The following is a 6,272-nucleotide window of genomic DNA, read 5'->3' on the forward strand; positions in this document are numbered from 1 at the left end:
TCCGCCGCCACGACCATGAAGCTGGTGGGCGTGCGCGGGCGCAGCCGGCATCGAGGAAGAGTAGTACATGGTAGGTCACCGCCGCTCTAGTCCTAGGAAGGCCACCGCTACTCCACTCAGTCGACGCCAAGCTTGGTGGGATAAACATCGGCGGCCGATTAGCCGCTTGACGGTGATGTGGAGGCGGAAATCTTCAGAACCTTGTGCTCCGGAGGAGGAGGTTATCAAGGCGGATGAGGAGGAGGCAAAGGCAATGGCTGGCTTTCTTTAGTTCATGGCCGGACATGGTGGTCGTGCGCCGGCGATCGTTTAGGTTAGGTTTACAGTAGGTTTTAGTACGGTTTGTGCGAAATATGTAATGAATTTCGTCCAGTTTGTAGGATTTTTTTTGAAATGTAATGAATTTCATCCGGTTAATTTCAAACTTGCTTTGTTTGCACGAATTTTTTCCAGTTAGTTCATATAGTTGGGCAGCATTGGATGGCATCCATTAGTGTCCTTGGACAGATGCTGGTGTAAATTTGTAGGCCAGCGCTCGAGATGCCCTAACTATCATGCTATAATCGCTAATAGTGCTCCATTATTTTGCAGGGAACAGTTATCCCTCGATCAAAATCAGATCCGCCGTGTTTCGCACTCCTCCCACGTAAGAGTGTAAACTCTTTCTTACATAAAAATGGAGCAAGTGGACGGCACGGTAGCACATCATATCGCTAAAACTAGCCCGCCTACTATGCCGGAAAGCACCGCCCTCATCATTTTGTTCTAGATTTCTATCGATTGATCGCACGAAAATGTTACGCTTTGCAAGTTTAAAAGGAAAAGGCGGCACACTTACGACTCATACGCGTCGCACCCCCGACAGTCTGGCTCGCACACTGCTCACCAGAGGGGACACACATTGTCTTGCAATTTCACTGACATGTAAGACTGCAATTGAATAAACCGTTGATAGCCGAAATCTAATCGCTGAGCTGGCGTCGGCTGAGAAGAGAGAGACGGGGGAGGGAGAAGAGATCGCCCGCCCGCCACGCACGGACTCCAAGAAATATATGGTGATAACGTGAGGTGGCCCATGCAGGAGTCCGAACCGCTTCCAAGCCTGCTTCTGACCGCCCTGGTCCACCAGACCCCCTCCCCCCCCCACGTCCCCGTGCATGCTCCCCCCTCAGACGCCAGCTGCCCGCATTCATAGCAAGTAGTACCGATAAAATACTGGGCTATAAGCCCGGTTATGTGGAGGAGAGAGAGGCATTGACAAAGTCAAGGAGTTGGCTCTGCAAGAGCTCGTCTGTACACGTGTGTCTAGGTATAAAAAACTAATTCTAAAAAAACAGGCATAGAAAAACAATTGTGTCTAAAAAAAGAAAGTTAAAAAACATTTGAGAGGAAATAGATAGAGAGAAAGTGAGAAAAATTTGTAACCTTATAGCCAACCTTATAATCAACACTAAGGTAGTATTACATGAGGAAGGAGGGAGTGGTGCACATGCCAAGTTCACTAGGCTGCCGTGTTTCACAATCCTCCGTTGTAACAGTGGAGACAATAACTTTCATCAAAAATAAACAATGAATACTCATTGCTCGTCCTCCATATCGGAAAGAATACTTTCATTCGCCGACATGTGGGACGTCAACCATCTTGGTCCACCTACCATGCACAAAATTATCCTGGTCCACCCCAGTCGTAGCGCAGGCCCAACCTTTCCCACTGTAAGTTGGTCGAACGAAGGAACCATCATGACTTCATTGAATTCTTCTTCTTCAAGAAAACTTACTATAACCACAATACTGCTACCACATGCAAAGAGTGGATGGCACTGTACCATGTCATATCACTGAAACCCACTAGGCCAAACTAGCCCGCCTAGGATTTGTACTCCCTCCATTTCAAAGTTAGTAGTACAAAGTTGAGTCATCTATTTTGGAACGGAGGGAGTACATCTCTGTACTGCTATGATTTTGTGTTGTATGTCTATGTACTTTTGCTATGATTTTCCTACCCTATGAACCAAATGAGGCCTGAATGTATCCGTGTCGACTATTGTCTGATCAATCACTAAGCCTACAATTTTAGGAGCTTGGGCTATTGGTCGATCGACGATGGATAAGTATAAGTGTGCCACGATCTCATCAACCCCAATGTTTCTCTTCGGTGAGTGTTTTGCAAGTACTATAGCTCACATAGTAGCTAGCCTACTAACACCAACAATTATCAAACAAGCCCTGCTGATATGATAAACAGTTCAAACTTATATCTAAGCATGCCATATATTATATCAAAAGCTGGTGAGGATACATCTGTTTCCATAACTCGGAGAGGGTTCGCATGATTCACTATCAAACAAAAGTAGCAAGTACCGCCCACACAAGACAATGCACTAGCCCTAAGATGGTTTGACTAGCAATGTTCTAGTAATTAAACACAGGGCAATGCAAACTATCATGAAGGACTAGTGTGACCAACTATTTCTTGTCATCGATCTCTCGGGCAATGACCACAGCACGGACAGCGGCATTTGAATCAATCTCTGGGGCGATGTCCACAGAACTGACCGCGACATCGGAATCAATCTCTGGGGCGATTTCCACAGGATGGACAGCGGCATCGGAATCGGTCTCCGGGGCGATGTCAACAGGATGGACCGCGACATTGAAAATGATATATGGGGTAATTCAAAACTGCCACGCTCGGGTTGTGCTTGGATCTTCGCCTCTTCGAGAAGACGAACAATGATGTTACTACTACTTCTATAGTATCGAATTCAGTGTTGCATGTCCGTCCACCGCATGCGGAAGGGATAGACACCGCACGCATGGCCGAGGGAGAAGGCGTGTTGTAGTAAAATCAAGCTTCTCCTTGTTGCACAAGTTGACGCGACACATCATAGCACTGGCCCCACATGCTTGCCTCTAAACTTGGCTGAAACACCCGCAGTGTACAATATATTTGCTGCAACCTCTAACATTTACCCCACTATAAATTAAAATATATATTCCTGTCTTGACCAGATGAGCGTGCAGACTACAATCACCAGGATGACAGGTAGGGCCAGAAGATTATTTTAATAAAAAAAGCTTCGAGACGGCCTTATAGCATGGAGCCGACCCCAGCGATTTTAAGCTTACGGGTGAGGGAGTCCTGGATTAGGGGGTGCTCAAACAGCTGGACTATATGCTTATGCCGGACTGTCGAACTATGAAGATACAAGATTAAAGACTTCGTCCCGTGTCCGAGTGGGACTCTCCTTTGCATGGAAGGCAAGCTTGGCAATTCGGATATGTAGATTCCCTTCTCTGTAACCAACTCTGTGTAACCTTAGCCCCCTTCGGTGTCTATATAAACCGGAGGGTTTAGTCTGTAGGACAAGAACAATCATAATCATAGGCTAGCTTCCAGGGTTTAGCCTCTACGATCTCGTGGTAGATCAACTCTTGTAATACTCATATTATCAAGATCAATGAAGTAGGAAGTAGGGTATTACCTCCATAGAGAGGGCCCGAACCTGGGTAAACATCGTGTCCCCCGCCTCCTATTACCATTAGACTTAGACGCACAGTTCGGGACCCCCTACCCGAGATTCGCCGGTTTTGACACCGACATTGGTGCTTTCATTGAGAGTTCCACTGTGTCGTCACCATAAGGTTTGATGACTCCTTCAATCATCTACAACGACGCGGTCCAGGGTGAGGTTTTCCTTCCCAGAAAAATCTTCGTATTCGGCGGCTTTGCACCGCGGGCCAACTCGCTTGGCCATCTGGAGCAGACCGATAGCTACGCCTCTGGCCACCAGGTCGGGTTTGGAAGCCTGAACTACAATGCGGACATCCACGGAGACTTCATCTTTGATGGATTCGAGCCCATGACAGGTGCACCTACAGCCACGATGAGCATGACCTAGATCTGCCATTGGACGGCGTTCCGGAGATCGCACCTGCAGCTGCACTGGCCTTAGATCCAGTGCAGATCGTGCCATCCGAGGACGGTAGGATGGACCCCACCATAGAAGCCGCACACTCAACGGCGATAGAGTCGAACACAGATTTCACCTCCAATGAGGTCTGTGTCATCGGACCCTCAGACTCATCTCCGGCCATAGGCTCCGAGCCGCACGTATCCGCGCCCATCGGATCTAATAGGGCACCGATCTTGTAGTTCAGCTCCGCGGACATATTTCAACACTTGCCCTTGGGCGACGTGCTAAACTCATTAAAATATCTCTCCTTGTCAGGAGACTCTTGGCCGAACTATGTCCAGCTTGAGTGGGAAGCCGACGACGAAGGAATTCATTACCCACCCACCACCCACTTAATAGCCACTGTCGACGACTTAACCAACATGCTTGATTTTGACTCCGAAGACATCGACGGTATGAACGATGATGCCGGAGAAGAATAGGAACCACCGCCCACAGGGCGCTGGACAGCCACCTCATCATATGACATATATATGGTGGACACAGCCAAAGAAAACAATGGCGAACATCAAAAGGATGCAACAGAGGATAATCCTCCTGAGAAATAGCCGAAGCGCTGATGTTAGCGGTGCCGCTCTAAACCACGCCAGAGTAGAAACAGTGATACTGGCACAAGAGATAATAGAACTCTGGAAGATGCCGAAGACAAAGACAATCCCGCCCAGCCAAGCTTCGAACAGGCCGGACGGGAGGACGGGCAAGCTAGCCCCGATGAACAGGCCATGAATGAAGACTCGAAGGAGGACAATTACATGCCCCTCTCCGAAGACGAGGAGAGCCTCGACAACGACAAATTTATCATGCCTGAGGATCCCGTAGAGCAGGAGCGCTTCAAGCGCCGGCTTATAGCCACTACAAAGAGCCTGAAGAAAAAACAGCAGCAGCTTCAAGCTGATCAAGATCTGCTCACTCATAGATGGACTGAGGTCCTGGCGGCCGAGGAATACGAGCTCGAGTGCCCAACCAAAAGTTACCCGAGGCGCAGGTAGTTACCTCAATTCCAGGACGAGGCACTAGAGCCTATACTACCAGCACAGGATGTGGCTGACCGATCACCACGTGGCCGAGACAAAGCGGCGTATCAGTCTGAACACCAGCCCGCACCCCAAGGTCGAACAAATAGAAACACGAAGGCCCGAGGCTACACGCATGACCTGCGAGACAAATTGGAAAATAAGGCAGGACAGTCAAGATTGATCTACGGATCACGGGGGCGCGCCCCAACACGTGACGATGACCGCCACGCCGGATATACTAAATACAAATCCGTCTGGGCCGAATATAGCAGACCAGATTCATCTGAACTGCGTCGCGATGTAGCCCGGCATAGAGGCGCCGCACACCCCCTATGCTTCACTGATGAAGTAATGGAGCATGAATTCCCAGAAGGGTTTAAACCCGTAAACATCGAACCTTATGATGGGACAACAGATCCCGCGGTATGGATTGCAGATTTCCTTCTCCATATTCACATGGCCGGCGGTGATGATCTCCATGCCATCAAGTATCTCCCACTAAAACTTAAGGGACCAGCTCGGCACTGGCTGAATAGTCTACCGGAAAACTCCATTGGTAGTTGGGAGAACCTGGAAGACGCATTCCTTGCCAACTTTCAGGGCACTTATGTGCGACCACCGGACACTGATGACTTAAGTCACATAAACCAATAGCCCAGAGAGTCAGCGAGGAAATTCTGGACTCGGTTCTTAACTAAAAAGAACCAAATCGTCGACTGTCCGGATGCCGAGGCCCTCGCAGCCTTTAAGCATAACCTGCATGACGAGTGGCTTGCCCGACACCTCGGCCAAGAGAAGCCAAAGTCCATGGCAGCCCTTACGATACTCATGACCCACTTTTGTGCGGGCGAGGATAGCTAGTTGCTCGTAGCAACAGCACATCAAGAAATCTTGGCACTTCAGACGCCAGAGATAGCAACGGCAAGCCCCAACGCAACAGACACAAGCGTCGCAGTAATGGCGATAATGCCGAAGACACGGCCGTCAATGCCGGATTCAGTGGCTCCAATTCGGTAAAGGAAAAAGCCATTTAAAAGAAACAATCGGGGCCCATCCAGTCTGGACCGCATACTCGATCGTCCATGTCAAATCCACAGCACCCCCGAAAAACCAGCCAACCATACCAACAGAGAATGTTGGGTATTTAAACAGGCTGGCAAATTAAATGCCGAAAACAAGGAAAAGGGGTCGCATAGTGATGACGATGAGGAGCCCTGGCCACTGAACATAGGGGGGCAGAAGAAATTTCCTCCCAAGTCAAAACGGTAAATATGATATA

The sequence above is a fragment of the Triticum aestivum genome, chromosome 6B (genome assembly GCF_018294505.1).
Source record: "Triticum aestivum cultivar Chinese Spring chromosome 6B, IWGSC CS RefSeq v2.1, whole genome shotgun sequence".
Taxonomy (NCBI): Eukaryota; Viridiplantae; Streptophyta; class Magnoliopsida; order Poales; family Poaceae; genus Triticum; species Triticum aestivum.